The sequence below is a fragment of the Acanthochromis polyacanthus genome, chromosome 3 (assembly GCF_021347895.1).
Source record: "Acanthochromis polyacanthus isolate Apoly-LR-REF ecotype Palm Island chromosome 3, KAUST_Apoly_ChrSc, whole genome shotgun sequence".
NCBI classification, from domain to species: Eukaryota; Metazoa; Chordata; class Actinopteri; family Pomacentridae; genus Acanthochromis; species Acanthochromis polyacanthus.
Genome location: NC_067115.1, coordinates 40,735,140 through 40,762,539, shown reverse-complemented (window position 1 = coordinate 40,762,539; position 27,400 = coordinate 40,735,140).

The following is a 27,400-nucleotide window of genomic DNA, read 5'->3' as shown; positions in this document are numbered from 1 at the left end:
CCAATCCCATGTGGTGTTCCAGTACTGCTCACTACTGTGTCTGACACTCAGTTATGAAGGCATGAATACTAAGGAGGACTGGTTTTGTCCATGATTGAGAACACCAGCGGAGCATCAAGCTGCATGGCAGCTATCACACAACAAGATCATTTGTTAAATCAGTTCTGTGATACGTCAACCGTCTACCAGCTTTTTTCCCCGTCACACACTAATGAGTAATTCTTCACTTTTTTCCAGAAACCCAGACTGCCCACAAAAGAGTTTCACTTTTGGATATGATGTGGTTTGTTTGATTTTACTGTCCCACTGACCATGACCACCTCTGGTGCTATGGAAATGAAAACTATATCAAACTGCAGAAAATGAAAACTCATTCCTCTGAAAAAAAGAATGCAGTGGAACTGATGTTCTTTCAATTTTCCTTTGATGATGACAGCACAAACACACACACACAGACACAGAGAGCTGACAGAATCAGTAATCAACTTTGGTATGCCCAGGATGAATGGTTGTCCAGGGAGCAGGTAGAAATAAAGAAGCAGGCAGGGTAAAAGAAGTGACAGAGTGACCACATGTTTCTATGGGAAGGATGGACACGTGTGTGTGTGTGTGTGTGTGTGTGTGTGTGTGTGTGTGTGTGTGTGTGTGTGTGTGTGTGTGTGTGTGTGTGTGTGTGTGTGTGTGTGTGTGTGTGTGTGTATAGCGTCAGAATCGATTCAAAACAATCAAAGCAACTCGCAGCAACGTGTGTGTTCATGCATGATTATTATGTTACGTGTGCGCGCGTGCGTTGTAACGTGCAGATTGTATTTCACGCGTAACAAGAAGCTGCGTGCATATGAAGCAGCGCGTACACACCTGTCTGTCACTGTTTGACAAATACTGTTACGCGTTCACACACGCGTGCGGTCGCAATTTCTGATTGTACACAATAGAAAGTACGGCACGGTGCAGATCAACGTTCTATTGTGTACAATCAGAAATTGTGACCGCACGCGTGTGTGAACACGTAACAGTATTTGTCAAACAGTGACAGACAGGTGTGTACGCGCTGCTTCATATGCACGCAGCTTCTTGTTACGCGTGAAATACAATCTGCACGTTACAACGCACGCGCGCACACGTAACATAATAATCATGCATGAACACACACGTTGCTGCGAGTTGCTTTGACAAATACGGTGCTCCCAAGTGCTCCCAATAACCACCAGCTTCAAACTGTGGCCAAATATTCCCAAGTGCAATTCAGGGCACCGTTAAAGTCTGCATTTGCATTTCAATTTTAGTTATTGTTGCTCATTCTACTCAATAAGTGCATCAGTTGAATAAGCCACTTGCGACTTCAGCATTTGTGATACAATTCAATTCAATTCAACCGAACAGTTTAATTCAGTTCAATTCAATTTTATTTATATAGCGTCAATTACAGGTCAAATTGTCTCAAGATGTTTTACAGAACCCATATGCCTGACCCCGGCTCTTTATGTGGGGGGACCCATCTGCCTACTGGCCGGGGGGTTGAGAGGGACAGAAGAGGTACAGAGGTAGAGGTAGAGGGGTAGAGAGGTAGAGGGTTAAAGAGGTAGAGAGGTAGAGGGGCAGAGGGGTAGCGAGGTAGAAGAGAGGAAGAAGGGATAAGGTCCCGAACTTTAACTTTCTAGAGAGGTAGAGGAGTAGAGGGGTGGAGAGGGCGAGGGATGGGAGAAGAGGGTCTCTCTGTTTATATAGGTTTTCGCTGTGTGTGCTTTATTGTGTATTTTTACAAACCCATCACTGCAACGAAAAAACGCTCTGAGACCTGGTAAATGTGTGAAATGATAGTCTGACTCCCCAGATTTTATATGCAAAAAGAATTATTGATCTATCAGAATCAGAATCACTTTATTCATCCCCAAAGGGAAATTCAGTTGTCAGGGTTCTTATCTGTTTAATTTTGAATTGAATAGCCTGACTGCTGATGGCAAGAAAGATTTCCTAAATCTTTCGGTCTTGCAGCGCAGGGATAGGAGCCGTCCACTGATGTTTCGTTGTTCATTGAGACAGATGTGAAGTGGATGATCCAGGTTTGTCAGAATGGCCTCCATCTTGCTCAGTGCCCGTCTCTCCACCTCATCCTCCAATGTGTTCAATCTGATTCTAACCACAGAGCCAGCTTTTTTAATCAGTTTGTTCAGACGCCTTGCATCCTTCTGTTTTATGCTGCCTCCCCAGCAGACTGCAGCATAAAACAGGACACTTGCTACCACAGACTGATAAAACAACTGCAGCATCTTACTGCAGATGTCTAGTCATCGAAGTCTTCTGAGGCAATAAAGTCGGCTCTGGCCCTTTTTGTAGATGAAGTCTATGTTTGTAGACCAGTCCAACTTATTATCAAGGTGGACACCTAAATATTTATATGATGTCACCATCTCGATGTCCACGCCACACGTTCACTGGCTGAAGAGGGGGTTTCGATCTGCGGAAATCTATGATCATTTTCTTTGTCTTTGAGGCGTTGAGTAGCAGGCAGTTTTTTTGACTCCAGTCACTGAAGGCACTTATCAGATCTCTGTATTCAGCTTCATGTCCATTTCTTATACATGCCACGATAGCAGTGTCATCAGAGTATTTCTGAATGTGGCAGGACTCAGTGCTGTATTTGAAGTCAGATGTATACAGAGTGAACAGGAATGGAGCCAGGACTGTTCCTTGTGGAGCCGCAATACTACTCAATTTCGCAGAAACACAGTTCCCCAGCCTGACAAACTGCGGCCTTCCTGTCAGGTAATCTGTAATCCATGAAACACAGGAAGGATCCACTCCCATCTCGATGAGCTTGTCTTTGAGGATGGTAGGTTGGATGGAGTTGAATGCATTTGAAAAATCAAAGAACATGATTCTCACATAAACTCCAGGTTCCTCCAGATGAGACAGGGCACGGTGAAGCATGAAGAGGATGGCATCATCCACTCCAATGTGTTCTTTGTATGCAAACTGCAAGGAATCGAGTTTGTCTTTGACCTCAAGCCTCAGTAGACGTAAAACCAGCATCAAACCCATCCTTGCTAACAGGACAGAATTGAAGGTGAATGAATACAACACAGCAACATTTGTAACTGAGAACTAAAAAATGTAAGATGTGGAATTCATGAAAGGTATCAAGGCTACTGACATCCACATACATAGGTACATCACCACATTCCACAGCCTATTGTGATGAGGACATTCCATTCTATTCATTCACTGTCTAACTCTAAGCTTAACTCTCATCACAAAGACTCCCTGCTTCTCAAAGCAGACAGAAAAAAAAGGACTGTCAAACAAGTACAAAATGTTGTCCCTGGCTGTCTGCTCAGTTTCCATGGCATATACAACTGTGGCCAAGCAATTGTGTTGGTTTCCTCCTACAACTCCTTTCTTTTCTGTGCCTTACAAGGAAAATGACCACGCTTCCCTGCGACTGAGTTTTTTTCAAAAGGCCCAACACAGAAAAGATTTTTCCCTTTTCGCACACCATGTATGTTGGAAAGCTGTATTGATTTTTTCTATGAAGCTTTTAACTGTGCAAATATAAAATTTCTTAATAATTTCAGCAAAAAAAATTTCCTCTTTAAAGTTCGACAGAAGAATTGTTAAATGGTTGGGGTTTGTTTGGAAGCAAGGTCGATACAGGTCATACAGGTCAGAATTAACATTCTGAAGCAAATTCAATTTTCTGTTCACAGTGCCTTTCTTAAAAAAACAGAATGAATTCTATGGATTTTGGGATGTATTTAATCAGACTCTCATTGATATGCACCATTTTCCTCAATTAATCTTTAGGTATACATTGAAGTTACCAGACAATTCCTGAGTGAATCTTTACAAAAGAAAATAAGGTTTGAGTTTTAGGATTGAGAAGATTTACAAGACTCACAACTTCAATGCATAAATATAAAACAAATCACTATTCAATTTAGCTCTTTGTTTTTTGAGAGTTTGCACACAAACATTTCAACAAATCTCAATTGTGTTGAAATGTGACAAACTACAAACTGACAAACTACCATAGCAAGGCTATAAAGAAACAGCTGAGTAAATAAAACAATAGTACAGATTTGTACACTGAGGAAAGAAGAATACACCGAAAGAGAAATTGCAAAACATGAAATGGTGTCCAACAAAGGAGTTCACTACACCCTGAAGAGACTAGAAGAAACTGGAATTTATGATGATAGAAAAAGGCCTGGAAGAAAGAGGGTTACAAAAAAAGCAGAAGATAAACATATCATTGTCTCCAGTAAGAGAGATCAGCAGAAAACAGCACCAAAAATAAGACAGGAACTCAACATGACAAGGTCAAAACCCATATCTCTGACAACTGTGAGAAGATGTTTGAGAAAGGTTGGTCTGAAGGGTTGTTGATCGGGGGGAAAAAAAGTACTTTATCAAAAGAAAAAGAGATATTCGTGGGCAAAAACACACAAAATTTGGACCTGTGAAACAAGTTCTCTGGACTGATGAAAGCAAGTTTGAACTATATGGTTCAAATGGCAGAATCTATATCTGCAGACGAACTAGTGAATGTCTTACAGTTTTTCTCTCGCATTGGTACATTTCTCGAATCATCCTCGACATTTGCAAAACAGTAAGTGCATTTCCCAAAACAATTTGTACTAAAAGCAAAACACCATGATTACCTGCAAAAGCCAGTCTCTTGCTCAAAACCTTTAGTTCATCTCTCAAAAGTAAATATCTGTGTCCATGAATATGTCAGTGCCATCAGAATGACAAGTCCTTGTGTCATTGTGTATGGATAAGACAGTCAAATTGCTTGGTCATGTTGTCATTGTAAAAGTGTACTCTGGAGGGATGTTCTGATGGCTAACGTTTTGATGACAATCATTGTAAATTGTAAGTTGCACCTTAGTGTATGTGGGAGATTGACTGCAAAAGACTGGACAAGATTCACATTTACTCTTTTACTGTTGTAATTTGCTGACAGACAACGTGATTGTGATACAGAAAGGGAAACTGCTGCATAGCACAAAGAAAAAGACAAAAAAATGAGACTATTCAACAGAGACCCATTATAATACATTTTTGGCCAACATGACATAAGCAATTGATAATGTAGGAAACAGCAGAGAATTGTACAAAATCATTTGCATGGATGTACCAAAGCATTTGTAACTTGTTCAAAGAAATGAGAAACTGTTTTTCTGATGTCCACAAGTGGCACAATAATGTAAAGTTCTGATCATCAGAATCATTCATGACGGATTATGAAATATGTCTTCATGTCTTTGAAATATACACAAAAGAAGCTGTGAATATAAAGTGGTAACAATTGACTAGGTCCTCACTGTAAATTAAACAAACCTTACAGGTTTTATTGCATTGATTTTTCATGGTTTTGTTTTTGTTGCATTTTGTTATGCACAGGTTTCTAAGATTACCACTGGGATCTAGACATTTTTGGGTGGCCAAGATGGGATTGAGAATTACTTTACCATGACCCTCCAGATAATACTTGGAATTCATTAGAGACTGGTTTATATTTGACTTTCAGTCACTGAAACAGTTTGGTCACAGTGTAATCACTGTGAAGCTGTGTACATATTCTATCAGAAGTCTAAAGGTATGTCTGACACAACAAGTATTAGAGGCAACATGTTTTCCTATAAACAGCACCATTGTGTGGAGTCTCGCACTGTCACCTCACAGCAAGAAGGTTCTGTGTTTGAACCTGCTGGTGAGCTGGGCCTTGGTGTGGAGTTTACATCTCCCGCTGTACAAGCATGAGTTCCTCCAGGTGCTCCTGCTTCCTCTCAAAGTTAAAAGACAAGAATGGGTGGTTAATTTGGATGTAACTGTAAATTGGCTGTAGGTGTAGTGGTCTGCATTTCAGTCTTAGCCCTGCAATGGACTAGTGGCCAAAACAATATATATTTTATGTGTAGAATGTGCACCCTGTTGGTTCATGTGTGGCTGCATAAAGTTACCTTTAGCAACTCATTTTCAAGCAGATGTTGGCCAATTTTTCACCAGATTCACCAGATCTCATTGAGAAGATGCTGAAAGTGTGCTGAATGCATCTGTACTGGGGTGTTCTCTTAGCTGAGTGTGTCTGAAACACTAACAAAGAGATATCCTGCAAAGATGTCAGAAGAATCTCTGTTTAATTTTTTTCCCCAGGTCATTTAAACACAAATCAACCGGCCAACACAAAGCTTTACCATTATGCTAACCTCCTTTTCACCTCAGCAGTCTGGTAAAATGGTGCACCTAGAGATTCTGTACATCAGGATGACAAACAATTTTTTGATAAAGTCTCACATCCAATAGGAATGTGCTCGACAGATAGAATTGGGCAGCAGTGCTGCACTTTTTTTCCTGGCTTGACTGGCAAAGTTGCATCTTTATGCCATATCCCATTAAATTCAATGCCTTCTTTATATTGCACATCTGTAAAACAACTCAGTGTGCCAAAATGAAAAAAGACAAAATGCAAGGGAGGTACAGAGAAATGGACAGGCAGATGTGACACATGCAAAACATGTTCGCTGCAGGATCTTCTTTAGCAGGCATGGTGATGATAATGGTGGGCAGGAGAGATGAGGACAAAGGAGGAGGATATGTAGAACTTGCAGTAAGCAGAAAAAAATCAGATAAAATAAAATAAAAATCTGGTCACAGCATTTCTATAGCTTTTTCAGTTTACACAATGCTGCTTTTTCTGGTAGATCCTGATCATTTGATGAATAATTTGCCATAACTGCTCTCACTCCCTCACATACACACGTGGACAAAATTGTTGGTACCCCTCAGTTAAAGAAGGAAAAACCCACAATTCTCACTGAAATCACTTGAAACTCACAAAAGTAACAATAAATAAAAATTTATTGAAAATTAAATAATCAAAATCCGCCATCACTTTTGAATTGTTGATTAACATAATTATTTAAAAAAACAAACTAATGAAATAGGGCTGGACAAAAATGATGGTACCCATAACTTAATATTTTGTTGCACAACCTTTTGAGGCAATCACTGCAATTAAACGATTTCTGTATTTGTCAATGAGCGTTCTGCAGCTGTCAACAGGTATTTTGGCCCACTCCTCATGAGCAAACAGCTCCAGTTGTCTCAGGTTTGATGGGTGTCTTCTCCAAATGGCATGTTTCAGCTCCTTCCACATATGTTCAATGGGATTCAGATCTGGGCTCATAGAAGGCCACTTTAGAATAGTCCAACGCTTTTCTCTCAGCTATTTTTGGGTGTTTTTGGCTGTGTGTTTTGGATCGTTGTCCTGTTGGAAGACCCATGACCTGCGACTGAGACCAAGCTTTCTGACACTAGGCAGCACATTTCTCTCCAGAATGCCTTGATAGTCTTCAGATTTCATCGTACCTTGCACACTTTCAAGACACCCTGTGCCAGATGCAGCAAAGCAGCCCCAAAACATTACTGAGCCTCCTCCATGTTTCACCGTAAGGACAGTGTTCTTTTCTTCGTATGCTTGCTTTTTGAGTCTATGAACATAGAGTTGATGTGCCTTACCAAAAAGCTCCAGTTTGGTCTCATCTGTCCAAAGGACATTCTCCCAGAAGCTTTGTGGCTTGTCAACATGCATTTTTGCAAATTCCAGTCTGGCTTTTTTATGAGTTTTTTTCAGCAGTGGTGTCCTCCTTGGTCGTCTCCCATGAAGTCCACTTTGGCTCAAACAACGACGAATGGTGCGATCTGACACTGATGTACCTTGGCCTTGGAGTTCACCTTTAATTTCTTTGGAGGTTGCTCTGGGCTCTTTGGATACAATTCGAACGATCCGTCTCTTCAATTTGTCATCAATTTTCCTCTTGCGGCCACGTCCAGGGAGGTTGGCTACTGTCCCGTGGGTCTTGAACTTCTGAATAATATGAGCCACTGTTGTCACAGGAACTTCAAGCTGTTTAGAGATGGTCTTATAGCCTTTACCTTTAAGATGTTTGTCTATAATTTTTTTTCGGATGTCCTGGGACAATTCTCTCCTTCGCTTTCTGTTGTCCATGTTCAGTGTGGTACACACCTTTTCACCAAACAGCAGGGTGACTACTTGTCTCCCTTTAAATAGGCAGACTGACTGATTATGAGTTTGGAAACACCTGTGATGTCAATTAAATGACACACCTGAGTTAATCATGTCACTCTGGTCAAATAGTTTTCAATCTTTTATAGAGGTACCATCATTTTTGTCCAGGCCTGTTTCATTAGTTTGTTTTTTTAAATAATTATGTTAATCAACAATTCAAAAGTGATGGCTGATTTTGATTATTTAATTTTCAATAAATTTTTATTTATTGTTACTTTTGTGAGTTTCAAGTGATTTCAGTGAGAATTGTGGGTTTTTCCTTCTTTAACTGAGGGGTACCAACAATTTTGTCCACGTGTGTACATACAGGATGTGCTTCTTCAACTCATCACACCAGATTATGCAATTTTGCAATATTGCTCTTTGAAGGTAGCCTTTATCATGTTCACTCTCTTTTTATCTTCTTCGATTCCCCCTTACTCATGTTATGGCTCTAGTATTTTAAAGAGTGGCACAGTTAGTATAAATATTCAGGGAAGCGGCGCATACGTGTGCAGCTCACAGCTCTCCAGTTTGGTGTTTTCTTTTTTTTGCTCTTTGTTTGTTAATGTTAAAACTTTGTGCAGCAAATCACTTTTGTATTTATTGTGTTTCGATCATATTTTATTCTATTTTTATTTATTTCTTTATTGTAATGTATATATTTTTCTAAGCACCAAATGAAGCGACACTCCCAATTTCGTTGTATACCCGTTATACAATGACAATAAAGGCTTTCTATTTCTATTTCTATATAGGTAGTCCAGTATAGGATTGACTGCGATTAGACTGGTTTGGGTTTGAATTTTGTTTTTGTGTTTTATTTTTCTGGGTCCAGCCATGAGAATAATTGTAGCTTCTTACTGAGTGAAACAATAAAACACAAAACACATTTGGATCTTTTCATTTATAGATCATTTGCAGAAGTCAATGAAAAATAGTGTTTTTTGGCTTTTTTCCCCTCCTAAATTTAAGTAGTTTTATTTTTCTAGTTGAATAGTCATTCTGATCTTGTTATTGATGGTATTGTAGCAGCTGTGGGGCCACTGGGGTCGCTGCAGCGAGTGACTGTGTTCCGGGTGGGGGGGGCTGCTAGGCATCATGGGAAGTTATGTGTTCTTTGGGATTGTTTTATGGTGTTATTTGTGTGTTCGAGACGTTCTTTTATTACTGGTTGCTTTTAGTTGTTCCAATTCTACGTTCTGAGTTCATTTTGTGTGTTCATTGTTTTCACGTTGTACCGTGACTCAGGGGGGTTGTTGGAGGAGTGAACTCGGCCTGCGAGCCGGTACAGTGTGTGTGAGTTCCTGAGTGCTTATTGTGGTGGTGACAATAAAGCCAGGCGTATTAACTGCAAGATCTCTCGTCATTCCGGCCTTAAGTCACTGCTCAGTGCTACAGTATTTTACATAGTTTTCAGGAAAAGCTTAACAGGGCATGATGTCTGCAGCTGAAAGAAACAAACAGTACTGTTTTGGCATAAGTCATTACTGACTTCTAAGATACCTTCCAGTGCTGCACAAACAATACCCCTAAAGAGTCTTATTTATTTGTATTCCTATACATGATAAAGTGTAATTTGGTGTATGTATGGTCCGTGCACGAAGTATAATTTGTTGTTGTTGCTCACACTGTACAAAGAAAACACTCGTTTTCGGGGGTATTTCTTATTTCACTGACGTATGGAGTGAAAAGCAATTCTGCACAACACAGCGGCACCAAGCGACAGCTTTCCCCTTATCCAAGTTGCACAATGAAAACTGAAAAAAGGAAGTCCAGAGCCTTCAAAGTAAAAGCATGGCATTTCGAATAATGCGTATGAGACGGCATAGTATAACCCTTTAAGTTTAACCCCAGCATAGCGCCGTTTTGCATATTGATTTTTGATTGGCTGTAGATTTAAAACCAGATAAGATAGATCAATAATTCTTTTGCATATAAAATCTGGGGAGTTAGACGATCATTTCACACATTTACCAGGTCTCAGAGCGTTTTTTCGTTGCAGTGATGGGTTTGTAAAAATACACAATAAAGAGCACACGGCGAAAACCTATGTAAACAGAGACAGCAGGTTTTTGCAGGGCTTCCCAGCTGAAATAAACGTGATCACGGTGTGGCCACCATAACCTGTCACATGATTCTTATGTGTCCATACCCGATGAAGGCGCCTCGTGATTGGCTGGTAATCCGAGTGATGAACGCACTTCGTGATTGGCTGGTAATCCGAGTGATTCGAGGTGAATCTGCGTGCGGAGCCTGTCGTGTCAGTCATCTGCTGTTCTCTTTTCTCGTATGCATAATGTCATATACTTAAAATCATAAGAAAGAGCACACTGAGGAAAGTTATTATTTTAGTCTTTTAAACGAGAGAGGTCATATGATAGGGGAGAAAAGCGGATAAAAGGGTTAAAAAAAGTGCACCAGGATTCAACTAAACAGGCATGTGTATTGCAAAGTCAGTAGGCCTGTCTTGTCCTTCTTGTGCCCTCCTCTTAGCTCTGACCCGCGGCACAAACAGCAAACAAAACAAATGGCGGAACTAACAGCCAGCAAACTACAAGTATTTTTTTACCTTCAAAAGTAGCGACAGACTATTACATATTAACAACTTAAACAAAACCCTGACGTATTTTCTGCGTCTGTCAACACAGACACTTCACGTCACAGTCACTTTAATGTTAGCGGACTCTGTTGAATGGCTAATTTAAATAACCACAAACAAATCTCACAATATCACAGTAAATCGGTTTGTGTTTTTTTTTTAATTCATGCCGAATTAAAGAGCAGCTCCTCACCATTCATGAGTGTTTGTTTCATATTCGACATCCTTAACTTTATCTTGTAAATTAGCGTCCGAAATTAATTAAATGGGAACATTTGCAATGGAGTTCGTCAATCAGCTGCTTCCACCACTGAACGCGGTAAACTAATGAATAGGAACTGGACTTCAAACAATTTAGACACGGCGTCTAAAAGCGTAAAAACTACAATATCTAAAGTGTGAGAGGAGATGGTGTATTTTTGGTTAAATTATATAATGTTTACTGCCAAAGTCATTCATATAAACTGCCTGTAATGTGCAGCAAATAGTAGTTAACCGGCGCCAGCTCTTCAGTGACCTTAACAGTCACTTTAAGATATCACTTCACCCACATCTCCTCTATCTGAAAGCTGTCCATGTGCTGTTTGTCTGTCTGTAGTATAAATAATGACGTTAGTTTATTTCCCGGTAGTCTTTACTCACCTTCCGGATCTACCGTCACGAAAACGGACCAATAAGATGACAGGAGACTATGAATATTTATGAGATTCCCGGATCTATCCTACGAAAAAAAATATTGCATACCCGAGAGCTCCTGTCCCTAACAACAGGAAGTGACGTGTTTGCCGGGAATTGTAGTTTTTCCGCCAAACTCGAAAAACAGCCTGCACAGAGGCGCACTCTCTCCCTCGGTTTCACCCCTGCTTTATTTTACAAAAACACTCAGACACACAGCCCACGCACACCAGACATCCATCAAACACACCTTTGACCCATTGACCCACTATCACACAGTTATGGAGCCACAAAAACTCGGTCGCGCCAAATTATTTTACATCTGCCGCGAAGTTCTCCAGCGTCGGATGAAGCGTCCAGTCAGTCGTCTGGCCTCGATTCTGTCACCAGGCCTGTCTGACTTATTTGCTGAATCAAGAGGTCATAAATATGGAGGATCAGACCATCAAATTCTGTGTGTCAGCTTTCGCGTGCCAGGTTGCTAGTGTTGGCCTGAACCGTTTTGTTGAGTCATGGAATGCCCACAGGGTGCCAGGTGCTCATATTCTCACACTGTCACTGTCAATCTTCCTCTCTGTATCTTTCTTTTTCTAATTTTGTATGCTGCATGTAGTTTTGGTATTGGAAATAATTAACTTGTAATTTGATATATACAGTATGATTAATACTTTGCAGTTGCTTAATTGTTGTTATTCTCAGGAGTCTGGTCTATAACTTAGTCGGAGGAAGGCTATCCCATTTTGAAATTTACCTGTTTCCTATTTTTTTTTTTAAGCTTTGGATCTTCAGTTTTTGCCTTGTGCCAGTAATGTTGTTATATGTTCAAATTTCTATTATATTGTAGGCAGAGGGATTCCTAATGCTTTAGCATCAGGTGGCTGTCCAGTCAGGATAGCTGGGGATGTCCTACCCTGTGCTTTAGATGCAGCTGATCTTTATGATGCGGAGACAGGCTCCTCATTGACCAGACAGTCCTCATTCGGCAGAGATCCTTTTGCATCTGAGGAAGAGAGAGATCATGCACAGGGACGTTTCTCAGAAACTTTTGGAGATCTCTCAGCATTGTTTGACCACACAGTCAACAATAATCCTGGGCCATTAGAGGATGCTTTACATCATCTTATCCGTGTTTCAACATAAAGTAAGTAGGATACAGGACATAGCAATACAAATGTTTTACTGGAAGCATTGGGGATATTTTAATAATTTCTGCAAAGACAGCTGAACCTCAACATTTCTTCAAGGTTGCATTTTTTTAATGTAATGTAGGAGCACCAAATCATAGTATATGATGTCTTTATTAATTTTAACTACATTGGCCTTCTTTGTTGTATTAAAGCTGCTGTCCGGAGTTTCCGTTTGTTTTCAATTTATGTATCATTTTTTAACAAAGCTTAAATGTGTTAGTCTAGTTCGATACTATAATATAAAGTTAGTATAACGCGATATGAAAATTTATTCCTGAGCTCCGCCTTCCTCTCATAGACCCCCATGTTATTCCAAAAAGCGCCGGTTGCTGCCGACCAATCAAGTTCGAGCTTCAGCTTTGTCATGCTGTCAATCAACGGTTATGCGCACAGCAAGCAAGCCCATGCAGAGGTGGGCGAGCTACGCACTACGCAACCGCGCGCACATTTGTTTTGCTTGTGGAGGAGAGAGCATCAGGATTCAGCAACTTCCAGAAAAGTTACCAATCCCATGGCTTGTCAGGCCAAGAGACTGCAGGACGTTTTTTGGCTCGGGGTGCTCGCGTCGCTCCCCGACCACGGCCTCCATAGCCCGGCTGACGGCTTCGTTTAGATGCCGTGGTCGGGGTGCTCGCGTCGCTCCCCGACCACGGCCTCCATATCCATAGCCCGCCTGACGGCTTTGTTTAGATGCCCGACCTCTGGAGGAAGATGTTGGGGCGTCTGGGATATACTCTTTGTCAGAGGAGTCATGCAATTCTGAACTCTAGATAGAAATAAATAAACAATGTAACACATATACACGCGTAAATGCACTAAGTTTGATAAACAACGTCATCGAGAGGGATACACGAGTGTAATCACATATTGAAACTTTACTAGTTCGTCCTAGCAGATTCATGTTATTTTGGTATTAGGACAAGTTAGACTCAATACAGCATTCTAACTTAATTCCTTTATTATTTACTAAATGTACTAAATGTAGAAGAGGGGAAAACAGCAAAACAGGCGAGATGCTGCAGCACTCCGGGCACTTCTCTCATGTACTGCGCGCGTGCACAAATAAAGGGGCGAAATCAGAGGTAGGGAGGGTGGGACCACCAGTGTTTTGGGAGACGCTGCGATTCAAACTCCGGACAGCAGCTTTAATGTTGTTTCAGCGGAGATAGAGGGCCCTACTCTCTCCCTTTGCTGCCGTAGCCTGATAGGTTATCAGAACTGTATTGCAGTCCTCCTAGAAAGGGGTGATGGTTGCCCAAAGTGCAGGTCCCCTCTCAGCCAAGGCCAGACGGTCACTGTGGCTGGTCTGTCAGAGGTCTTGGCCATTGTGCGAGGCCTCGGCCACTAAGTGTCCGAGTGATGAAGTCAAGTGTTGTTTCCCGTTTGTTCCTGTCACATATTTTGTTTGGGTTTCTTATGCGCAGGAAGAAGAATTTCTAAAACAATAAACAATTTAAAAAAAACTGACTGGAAAGGTCTCCGTTTACTTGAATCTGTTTGAGTTTATGAACATGTTTAATGTGAGCACTGTGTAAAGATGAACCATCCCTCATAATAATTCCGTAAATTCAAAAACTGCTTATACACAGAACAGGTCAATGAAACTCTAGCACACACATCAAGGCAAACTGATGTGCATTGCGTTTCCAAATTCCAAGTTTTTTTATGCAGCCCAAGCAGGTTAATTTTGCATCACAGTTTTGTCTCGTCCATCAGTAGGTGAATGTGAGTGGATGTGGTCATGTACTAGGTGAGTCTTTTGAGTGTCTGTTAAAAACAGAAAACACATAAATACAGCTACAGTAAATGCAAATTACTTGTATTTGTAAGCCAAAGCACGCCAAATAGGGACCAGACAAAAAGGGAAAACAAGCAGAGAGGCCGTCCCTCAAGACTGTGGCACAGATTCATGGTGAGTGTCCAGCCCAACCAAATAGGACAGTTTCAAGCCTGGGCTTAGCGGTAGAGAGAGAGTATGCCATACTGACCTATGTGAATGGTGTATGTCCCAGTCTGGAGAGACTGGGAACCACCAGCATTCTGGGATCAGACCTAGTGTACTATGAGATACTGCAGCATTCTGGGCTGGTCAAAACATATTGTCAGTAATCCAGTAGAGGTAGTATGTGAATGGACTTTTTGAGGGTTAAAAAAAACGCTCCTGTGCTGCTACAATGACACTTTGACATGACCAGCATACTATTTGCTTCCCCAGCTAAATATCTGCTGCTGATCACCTGCCCTCTTATTGGGTATTAATGATGATGCCCCACCTTGTGGTTAAGCATAAAAATACCACGCTGGCCCCACATTTCACATTAGCAGCAAAAAAATATTTAGCGCTATGGCTTTTAATTAACCACCACAGCTAGCTAGTTTTATTGAGCCTGTTGGGTGTCTTCTGATGTCAATAGCGTGGGACACTGCTGGCATATTAGTTACGACTTATGTTAATTATATAGGATATTGCTGTGCTTTTTCATTTCTTCTCCTTAAACTACGCCGTCTCGTACGCATAATTCAAAACGCCATGCTTTTACTTTTCATTGTGCAACTTGGATAAGGGGAAAGCGGTCGCTTGGCGCCGCTGTGTTGTGCAGAATTGCTTTTCACTCCATAAGTCAGTGAAATAGGAAATACTAGTGTTTTCTTTGTACAGTGTGAGCAACAACAACGAATTATACTTCGTGCACAGACCATGTATTATGCATCGTGTTATGAATTCATTTTGCCCATCTGTTTGTCTGACTCCAGTTTTCCTTTGGGCTGTTTGATGTTGTATTGGACTGCTCCTGAAGTTGCGCGTTAGGAGAATGAGCAATTACGTCTTGTACTTTTGAGTTCACTGTTCTAAACATAAAAACACCCAAACATGCACACAGATGTTCTTGAACAGGTTGAAAGCATACTTAGGAGCACAGTCAGGACAGCAATTACACTTTCCATGATGACTATGTTTTTCTAGTGTTTCCATACAAGGATGTGAATATTAAAATTATATGATTTCCAACTGAAATGACATTTTGTTCTCTACAATGTTTTCTGAATCTTAAAAATGAAGATACAAACAAAAAAATGAAAGAAAATGGAACTGAGTCACAAGCAGCCCTCAGTGGCATTCAAACCAAAGGTCTGATGATCTGAAAACATCAATACAAGCTCAATTAAAATGAGAGTGCATGTGATATTAGTGAACCTGGTGGAGGTAAATGACTAACAGAGACATAAACTAGTATATCTTAATAGTCATTGTACAGAAAATGGTCTATTTGATTTGTTGTAAAGGTAAAATGTTGTTGTTGAATATTTTAAAATAGACAGACATTTCATCTTACTCAGTTGTACGTATTGGAATATATCTATTGCTTGCAATTGCAGTGTAATCTTCAGTAGATGCTAATAAATACCATGCAGACATTTGAGGCCCCCAGAGGATGAGGATTTTGACATTTTTTTTGTTCAGCACCAACAGCAGGTGAAAGTTTTTTTAATTATCTGTTAAAATATGTTCACCTGGCAGATAGACCGGCAACTAATTCTGTACACATATTAATGAATAATGGATTAATAAAATTTGTTCTCTACCAGCTCCCACCAGTTTGAGAAGGAGGTTGACAATTTAAGCTTTGAGTAAGTGTCTCACCAGCTTTTGGACTGATAAAGTTTAGTACAGATATACTAAGATATAAAAAATCCTAAATATCTTATCATCATATATCTTTTTACCATTATGTCATTGTAAGCATGTTAGCATGACAATTTTAGCATTCAACTCAAAGCATCACTGTTAACAGTCATGATAACATAACTTGTCATCATTTCGAAACATTGTAATAACAAAGGACAGATATTTCACATTGACATTGCTGCTTCAGTAGTCTGCTAAAGTGACGACATTCTATCATTCACATATGGGTCACTTCTAAGTACTCATGACAGTGATAAGAGAAAGCCATGATACACTATATGTATCATGCACAGGAAATGGGCTCACATTAGATGAGTTAAAATGCATTATAATGCACAAATAAACAAAAGACTCAGTTTAAACTAGTAGCAGCTTATCAAACTGTCCAAATAACTAACAGCTTAGTTTCTGATTTCTGAAACACTGAGAATTATTTTGGTGTGTGATAATAATCTAACTACTTGTAAAGCATAAAATAAAATAAGATAAGCTGCGATGGAGCTCAGAACTCAACCTTGCCATGCAACAAATTATTTCATTGCTACTTAAAAACTGTGACACCTCACCTATCTAAATCAAAGGAAAGGAGTCAGTGTGACTTATCATTAAATCCTGATCAACCCTGTATATATGTCGCATATTTGTAGCATGAAGAAAAGAGCTGTCCATTTCTATCAAGTCACTGTTCTAGTCACTGCTCTGTGGCCCTGAACAAATAACTTTCATTTAACACCAAGAATGCGAATACACTCCACCCTCTGTGCATAAACAAATATACATTCTAATATATCCCTTAAGTCCAGACCAGGCCTTTTAAAGATAAAGATGGTAGAAAAGATAGAACCTTGTGTCCTAGGTTATTACAGGTTATAAATCCCAACCACTCGCCAAATAAAGCTAAGTTTAGCTATGGCCATCAAGGAGAGAAGTCACAAACCAAAATCCAGTTTTGCAGCTCAAATGGAATTTGGAATCTAAGGAATTGGACCACTTTGCATTCCATACACTATATCAACAAGATGGCAGTAGTATTCATGGAATAGTTTTAGACTTCACTGTTAATAAAAATCAGTCACTGTGTTCTTTCAGGTACATTAAATCAAGTCCTGCTTTCAATCTGACCATTCACTGGTGCTTGTTTTGACCACACTCATGTCTTTGGACTGAGGGAGGAAGTCGGAGGTGAGAACCCAGTACAGTCACAGGGAGAACACGCAGAAACACAGAAAGACCCCAGGGTAAGATTTAAACCCAAAACCTTCTAGCTGTGAGATGACAGTAGTGTCTTCTCTCAGGTCCTGTGTCCAAATTGTCAAAGAGACTGAGCTGTAGAGTGTCAGTTAACAGGTGCGAAAGTTAAAAAAAAAAAAAAAAAAGCATTACTACCCTTGTGTATTTTGTCTCAGCTGGCCTGTCTAATTTCAAATCTTGTCATTTTCCAGAATGACCTCCACACTTGTCCACTGACAAGATACCTAAACTTGTTGCATCAACTGTTGACTACAAGTGTCATCAGACCAGAGAGAGTAATTACAATAGTGAGCCTTCCTTGTTGGAGTTGCACTGCTTTATTCAAGCTGCTCCTGGAGGATAAACTGATGTGTTCTGCTCTTTTTTCCACATAGCTGTTAAAATGCGATGTACAATGCAGTGTCATTTTGGATGGTTGCTGCCAGCAGCTAATTACATCCATGAACAATAGTCACATAACAGCCTGATACACACACACACACACACACACACACACACACACACACACACACACACACACACACACACACACACACACACACACACAGTTTTCTCTTGTATCACAGATGCCTGCAGTCATTCTGAGTGTGATATTCTGGACACAAGGTATCGCCTACAGCTCTCTCTGGGTGTATGGCAGTAACAAGCAGCTGAGTGCAGTTGGCCAGCTCTGTGTGTGTGCGTGTGTCTGTGTATGTGTGTGTAAGAGAAAGAGAGAGAGAGAGAGAGAGAGAGAGAGAGGGAGAGGGAGAGAGAGAGAGAGAGAGAGAGAGAAGACAGTTTCATCCAGAAGAAATTGCCAATGTTTTTCTGTCTGGTGCTTGTGTTCGCATTCATTACCTGTTTTGATAGAACAGCTGGATGCATACTCACACCACACAAAAGAAAGTGGGCAAAGACATAATATGTTCAGGGGCCAAAGCTACATTAACACATGAAAATCATACACAAAGATATACACAAAAATGAGACAATGTCTACATATATAGAAATGAGTGACCTACACACACACACACACACACACACACACACACACACACACACACACACACACACACACACACACACACACACACACACACACACAAAATGACCTACAGCAAGAGTGCATTTTTGTTTTTTTTCTGCATGTCAAATCAATCTGCTTTCCTCTTACACTTAACAGTGACTGCCTGCCTCTCCTTCGCTCTCTCTCTCTCTAGTCACTGTAGTGTGAAATGAGGAAACATGACAGCTGAGTCCAGCAAGGCCACTGTCTCCTCACTACAACACACAACACAGTACACTGTGTAAACAGTGAACAGCTCAGTAACTTCAGCATGATGCAAAAGAGTTATATAACGATCATTAAATGTGAAGACAATATATTTATTTTTTTACTCTGTAACTGATTTTGAAATTCTTTTGCAAGGTAATTATATTTGTACTTTAAACTCTTTAATACGTGGATTTCAGCATGAACGAGCTGCAGGGAAATCCGCACGAGAGACCGTGTGTGACTTTGTACTCCATGAAGCATCTGCTCCCAAACTGCAGCGGCAGCATATCACAAACACATGTCTACCTAGTCTGCTCGTGTACTAAACTAAAGTAGAAGAAGTTTGCCTTTATATACACCACTTACAATATGGCATTTTACCCAATAGTTGCATTTCAGCAGTTTTTAATTTCACCCCATGAACAGTTCAAAACTCGGTTGTCACGGTGATCTCTGTGTGACGAATCGTATAAGTGACAGTATTTCAGGACTTCAGCTACTAGTAGGTACTGGTCCTCCACCATGTTTTTCCGTGCATCTCCGTCCACGTAGTTAGAAAAATGTAGAAGTGCACATCGTGGAAATTTTCAGCGTGAGAAGGACTGCTCAAGTGGGCGTAGCTGCTATAATGACATAATTTGTCTGCATGGACTTCTTGGACACAGCAAGTATAAAACAAACTTTAGGGCTGGGTTCCAATTTTCTTTTTGAGACAAAACTGTTAAACTTCCATTTGTGTTTGATTTTTAACCCTAGTCACCCCTGATTGCAAAGAACCTGCATAGCTTTTTCCTAGGCTCTAACCTAGGGGGCATTGTCGACTTTTATATTTTTTAAAATCAAATTCTAATTGTTCCAATTGTTCAACCTTGACACATCCACAAATACATAAAAACAAATTATCTTATTGTTTATACAAACTGTGCTATTATTTAAAACTGTAAAATTTCACCTTAATAAATAACTAGAAAAACCCCTCAGAGAGTATTCTGCCAAGAATATTCATTCCCTCATATGGCATTGTCAGAAATGCAGCATTTTTTGTTTTTAGAAACGCAGCATTTTTTATTACTTGCTGATGATCAAAAATCACAGCAACATAGAATGCGGCCATTTAATATAGATGTACCCACAAGCAAAATGACTTTGCGCTGAGCACAGTTGTGTGTTACGCATGTATGTGTTATATATGGATACTGAATCGCATAACCTAAATATGTAGCGGGTGGCAGGCATTGATGGGACTTGGAAACACACCCACAATTTAATCAATTGTTCCTTGTATCAATTCCGATGGATAAGTCCCGTTAAGTCAGCAGCGGTTGATTTGTAGTGGGATCGCAATCGTGATCATCAGCAGGCAGCTGACGTAGTGTTCACTTGTAGTCATAGTGACCGCTATTTCGCAATGATTCACAAATCTTTAACAAATCTGTGGATCCAGACTATAAGCCACATCCCTGCAAAAATCTGATCATTTTGTCCTTGTGTAATTTCTGACCTTTGTTGAAACTTTCATCGAAATGTGTTCGTCCGTGTTTGAGCAGTGTTGCAGACAGACAAACCAGTGGCGACCGCACAGAACTCTGCTGCGCTCCTTGGCAGAATAATAATAATTGATCTAATTACTGATGATTTGCGCAAAATTTAGACTCACAAAGCAAACAAGGAAACTCAAAGACTAGCTAGAGAATACTGTGGAGCACTAAACGGCGAGAAACACAGATATTTGTCAGAATTTATCAGGATAACCATAGACTGCATCATAAAGATGGATCTAGCTACCATGTGTAACATGTACACATGGCAAGAATATTTATTTTAATATTTTAGGATTTAGAATTTAGAGGTAGGCTTGTTCAAAAGATCTAGTTCAGCTCTCGGAGGTGGTAATGCAGTAATAAAACAGAAGTTTGGTGTTGGTACCATATATTGAAGTGAATTTGACATACAAACATGAACAGAAAACCCAAATCCCAAATATTTACAGTCTGCAGAAATATTGTATAAGTGCACTTGTGTTGAATATTTACAAAATGATAATCAAAAGAAAATGAAAGTCACTGAAAGTCAAGAAAATATTTTTTTTACTCGAGTAATTTTTTGGATGACTATTTTATACTTCTACTTGAGTGATATTATTTTGAAGTACCGTTACTCTTACTTGAGTGCAATTTTTGGCTACTCTACCCACCTTTGGTTGTGCTCTTCTCTACATCTGGACAATATCATATATAGAGCAGTGACCTGGGGGGTGGCATGGCTTAGTGGGTAGAGTGGCCGTCCTGTAACTGGAAGCCTGACCAGTCCAGTCAGCTCAAACCAACTACTGCTCCTTCACTCTGCTCTTTTGCTCCTCTGAGCGAGGATGAGGTCTCCAGGCTTCTTCTGAGCTCAAAACCTACAACTTGTCCTCTCGATCCAATACCCACTAGCATCCTGCAGACCATCTTGCCCACAATCAAACCTGCAGTCACGCACATTGTCAACTCCTCCCTGGAAACTGGCATTTTTCCTGCTACTTTTAAACAAGCCCGCGTCACCCCACTGCTCAAAAAGCCTCATCTCAACCCAGCCCAGGTTGAAAACTACAGACCAGTCTCACTTCTACCATTCCTGTCAAAAATACTGGAGCGCTCAGTATTTAACCAAGTCTCTGAACATCTGCGGAACAACAACCAACTTGACCCTTTTCAGTCAGGCTTCAGGTGCAACCACTCCACTGAGACTGCACTCCTATCAGTCACAGAATCTCTGCAGCTGGCGAGAGCTGCTGGTCAGTCCTCTGTCCTACTGCTGCTGGACTTGTCTGCTGCCTTTGACACCGTGAACCATCAAATCCTCCTCTCCACACTCTCTGAGCTCAGCATCTCAGGTTCTGTCCTGTTGTGGTTCAAGTCCTACCTCACAGGCAGATCCTTCAGAGTATCATGGCGAGGGGAGGTGTCAAGGTCATATGACCTATCAACTGGGGTTCCCCAGGGGTCAGTGCTTGGTCCCTTACTCTTCTCTCTGTACACCACCTCACTTGGTGCAGTGATCCGCTCCCATGGCTTTTCCCACCACTGTTATGCTGACGACACTCAGCTTTTCCTCTCTTTTCCACCTGACGACACAATAGTTTCAGCTCGGATATCAGCATGTCTGGCTGATATCTCCACATGGATGAAGGAACGGCACCTTCAGCTGAATCTGTCTAAGACTGAACTCATGGTCTTTCCAGCTTGTCCATCTGTTCAGCCTCAGATCAGTGTCCAACTTCACTCGAGCCTACTTGTGCCCACAAACTCAGCCAGAAACCTGGGTGTCATGATTGATGACCAGCTGACCTTTAAGGTTCACATGGCCTCAGTTTCTCGATCTTGTCGTTATGCCCTTTACAACATCAGGAAGATCAGACCCTTCCTGACCCAACAGGCCACGCAACTTCTGGTTCGGGCTCTTGTGATGTCACGCATTGACTACTGCAACTCTCTTCTGGCAGGTCTCCCTGCATGTACAGTCAAACCTCTACAGATGATCCAGAATGCAGCAGCACGTCTGGTCTTCAACCAGCCCAAAAGAGCTCATGTCACTCTCCTGTTCATCTCCCTTCACTGGCTTCCAGTTGCAGCCTGAATCAAATTCAAAACTCTCCTCCTGGCTTACAAAACATTTACAAGAACAGCCCCAGCCTACCTGGATTCCCTGATCCAGGTCTACTCCCCTCCACGCCCACTTCGCTCTGCATGTGAGAGACGCCTGGTCCTTCCAGCCCAGCACAGCTCGATATCTCTAGCCAGACTCTTTTCCTCTGTTGTCCCCAAATGGTGGAACAATCTACCAAACTCTGTGCGTTCTGCTGAGTCCCTTTCTACTTTTAAGAGACAATTGAGGACTCAATTGTTCAGAGAACACCTAGGCACCTAATCTGACTCCACCTTAGGGGTAGAATAAGTCAGGTGGTCCAAAACCCAGCACTTATTTAGTGCTGACAAAGTATAAAAAAAAAGAAAGGGCGGGGGGGGTTGGCAATTTCTTCTGCAACTTGATGGCAACACCTTTGACCAATCGCACTTGAAGCACTTTTTGCACTTGCTACAGGTTCTTCCTTATGTCTGAATTCTTGCTTGTGTTGTACGTCGCTTTGGACAAAAGTGTCTGCTAAATGAAATTGTAGAATTGTAGAATTGTAGGTTGCCGGTTCGATCCTCGGCCCGTTGAGCTCATGTCGAGGTGTCCCTGAGCGAGACACCCTAATTACTCCTGATGGGTCGTGGTTAGCGCCTTGCATGGCAGCTTCCGCCATCAGTGTGTGAATGGGTGAATGTCACGTATCATGTAAAGCGCTTCGGATAAAAGCACTATATAAATACAACCATTTACCATTTACCTACGTTACTGTAGCTGAAGTTACTGTAAGTTAACATCAGACTGTAACCTCTGATGGTAAACATGTTCTAACATCACGTCTGATCAGATAACTCTGTGGAGCTCATGTAATTGGAGTGCTAATGATACATTAGAATAAAAAAGAATAAACTTTATTGTTCATCTGAGGCAGTAAAATGTTCTTTGTCCTCTACCAGGAAAACAAATATTTCCAAAAGATAAAATCGGACAAAAAAACACAACATTCTGTTGTGTTCCATTCATATCCTGATATGTTCACTCTCGCATTTAATGTTCCAGCAGTTGGAATGCAAGAACCTTGCAGATCTTTTCCTCACTACTAGTGTATTTTCATTCCTGCCTTGATCTGGATCATTGGAAACATCTGGTCTGATTGTGGACTGAGAGCTCCAGAGAACATGAACATTCAGCCATGGCTGTCTGAGGTGAAAAGTTTTCTCTCCTTCATCACTGTGAGGAAGAGCAGCACTAATGCCCTCCTCATCATTCCAGTAATACCAATAATGCTGCAGATTCGGCTCTTCTTCATAATATGATTTGTCTTGTGACTGTTCAGTATTGACACTTGTGTTTACATAGCTTTACAGTTCAGAATTGTTAAATAATGTAGTTTACAAATGTGCATTAAAGGTAATAACGAAGCTCTTGGCCTGAATGTGTTGTTTTAACGCTGCATATCTGCTATAAATAATGGCAACATGTAGTTTTTATGTAGTATTTACGCTACAACAGCACAGATGAAGTTAAAGGTGATAAATGGAACCTGTGAATACTAAGAACAGTGAATAATAAACAGCTGAAAAAGTTGGTCTGTCCTTCTGTAAGTGAAAGCTAAACTGGAAATGTTTAACTGAGGATGTTGTCCATTCAGTCTCCTTGTTCACATCCAGATGAGGTTCTCTTGGCTTCTGAGTGAAGCCAACAGAAGGATCAGTGAACATGAGACACCTGAAATGACAACCCGGTCTCACGGGGATTCGTGAAACTGTCACGTAAGTTTTAGTTTCGGTTTCGTGCGCACCAACACGATTTCGTCATGTTTTTCGTGCCACTCACCACAAAATGTTTTTCGCTGTGGTAATCACATCTGAAAGTGGTTTATACAGGCGGATTCATGACGATCTAAGCTGTCCATCGGCGTATACTGCTTGTGTGATCGCGTTTGCGGCCGCCGGCCGCCGGACATTCTTGAAATTCCTATGCAAATTGGTAAGTGTACCACCGGCTTATGGTTAGGTTATGGTTAGGTTATGGTTAGGATTATGGTTAGGGTTATGTTTAGGGACGATGTCACGCAAAATATAGCGTTGGATTCGCCGCGGTTTTACAATACAAATATAATATACACATTCTTTTGAAATACGTTCTGAGTGGCACGAAAAGTCCACCGTTTAAAATACATTGGTGTGCATTTCGTGGTGAGCGGCACGAAAAACATGACGAAATCGTGTTGGTGCGCACGAAGCCGAAACAAAAATTTACGTGACAGTTTCACGAATCCTCGTGAGATCGGGCTGGAAATGAAGACAGACATCACAGTATCAGTATCAACAGCACAGGTTAATTTTCAAGTGACCCTGGAAAGATTTCCTATTTCATATATCGTTTTCTAAGCACTGAAAGACAGGAAGGCCTGAAGTCACTTTCTTTTTATTGAAGAGAATTTTATTCTTCTGCTTTGCTGCACTTTAAATGTAATAACTGTAGTGTTAATAATTACTTTGGTCATATTTTGGGAGTTTATTTTTCCAATTGTAAACAAAGTTAACTATTGGAGAGGGGATTTACTTTTTTCTCCTGTTTAATTTCAGAGACTCAGCAGATATTCAGGATTGATTTCTGCTTGATTTAATACTATCTTCTTTGAAAAATAAATCTTGCTTTTCTTAAAAAAATAAGGACATTTCTAAGTCACTTTCCATTCGGAGCCGGACCGTGACAGTATCTGGAGTCAGTACTGCATTTTGTTTAGTTTTGGCTTTTGGTTTTTGTTGCATTTTGTAATATTGTTTTTGTTCCGTTCTAGACCAAATCCTGCCTGCTGATATTCTCCTGGATTTGTGGTTCATGCTCCCTGATAACTCTGGCAATTCATCGTGTGGTATCCATTCCTTGGATTCTGGTGGTTCCGTTCTTCAGTGTTGGTTCCTCCATTCCTACACTTTCGTCGCCTGTCACCTGTTCACCGCCTCTGTTGCCCTGTCACAAATTCTGGTTGCAAAGCCACCCTTGATGCCAAGGAGCTGTTGGTCCCCAGCTGTTGGAAACCAGCCACACCACTGCTGGCCAGCCACCCGCAGCCGCCCCACCATTGCTGGCTCTCTTCAACCACCTACCTGTGCTCCGACCTCCTTTGCTTACATCCATGCCAGCTAAGTCTTTCTTCCTGAGCAGTTTCAGACTTAGTTTAATTTACAGCTCATGTACTTACCTTAGTCCATTTAATCCATAGCAGTTGTTTTACAGTAGTTAATGTTAGTTTATTCAGTTAGAATATTCCTACTGTTTGTAGGCCTGCTAATTGTTTAGGATTCTCTTATTAATCTGTATTTCTTGATATACCTAGTCTAGTTGTTTATTCGTAGGTCTACCTCTTGGTTGAATTATTTTGTCGTGCGTACCCTTACATTAGCTGGAGGAAAATAAAGACGGAAACTGGACTCATCTGACCACAGAATCTCCTTCCAGTTCCCGACTGTCCAGTTCTTGTGTGCTTGGTGCCAACAACGCTGAGGAAACCTCTGCCTCTCATTGATCAGGGGCTTCTTGACAGCCTTGTAGGACCTTAAGCCATGATCTAAATGTCAACCACATACAGAGCGGGTTGGACGGTGGACACCAGTTTGGTTTGACCACTGCTGCTGACGTTCCTATGATGTAATTTGGTGGCTTTCCCTGCACATGCAGATCAGGATGTGGTGATATCTTGCCGAAGAACCCCTTAAATACCCAGATCTTGGTTTGTCTTCCAAGCTGTTGGTTTGTCTATATTTCTGCAGAGTGCAGACTGGTGAAGGACTGCATCTGCACTTCCTGACTATCTGGTGACAGCTGTACCCTTCCTGGCTAAGAATCTGTATCTTCAGGCGTGTTTCCTAAGTTAGGTTCCTTGTTTTATCCATTTTTGTCTCTGAAGAACTTTCAAATGTGTTGGCTTTATATAGACACCAAGCACAGCAACAAAACTTGTGTCTTTGAATTAAAGGTAAGGCCATCATTATGTGACCCAATAGTCAAAATTTATTATGTATTTTTATGGAACCAATCAGTTTTTAATGGCTTTTTTCTGATGTGTTTAGTATTTTGAGTGTGATTGCACCAACAAAAATTAATAATTGCACTTAAAGACCTACGAGGGATTCTTAATGCAATATTTGACAAATGCATGGGGTGTCCGTAAACTTTTTTTTCCACCACTGTAGTTGCCCCATGTACTCTGTTGAGCAAATTAGTTCATTGTGCTGCAGTGAGGCAGAAGTAATTGGAAGCAGTAGATAAATGTCAAATGTAAAAATAAATCATGTTTTCCTTAATGCTGATTAGATGAAGATTTAACTGAATAACATAAGATCAGCTGACCACAAAACAGTTGTCACCAGAGGGATTGCAGGAATCAAAATGCCACAGAAAGAAGTCACATTTTAGAAGACCATTTCTTTTGTTTCATCATCAGAAACCCTGACATTCTTGCTCAGCATCAGCACTGGACTATTTGCTGTTATTTTAAAACTACATGACACAACAGCACTTTGTTAATGGTTAATTCAAACAAGACTAATTGGAGCTGAGATGAACACGGAGTTCCACTATAATTGTTAAATTCATCTGTTACCGTTGTTGTTGTTGTTTTCTGATTGACGCATCTCACAGACAAGCAGCTGACATCATGTTTTGGGTTTGATAGATAAATGCCAACTTCCTGATACCACTACTTCCAAATAATACAATGAAAACATTCAACCTCTAAATAGCTAAAAGCCATTTGTAGAAAGACAGTGCTGCACTCAGTGTTGTTGTTTGCCTAAATTACATGTCTTACAAATCCCATTGCTATTTGTTCTACAATTATGCCAGAATTATTATGTTAAAAACTTACAGTATTGATGAAGTTAATAAAGAAAACTTGCAACTGTGGAGAGAGAGAGAGCCAGTGGTTAGGGCATGATGGGAGAAAAACAATGTCGAAAGAAACTGTGTTCAGATTTGTGGGTTATACATAATGCATCAAGCGTCTGTTTCATTGAGCATCAGTATGTGTTTCTTTATGGGTTTT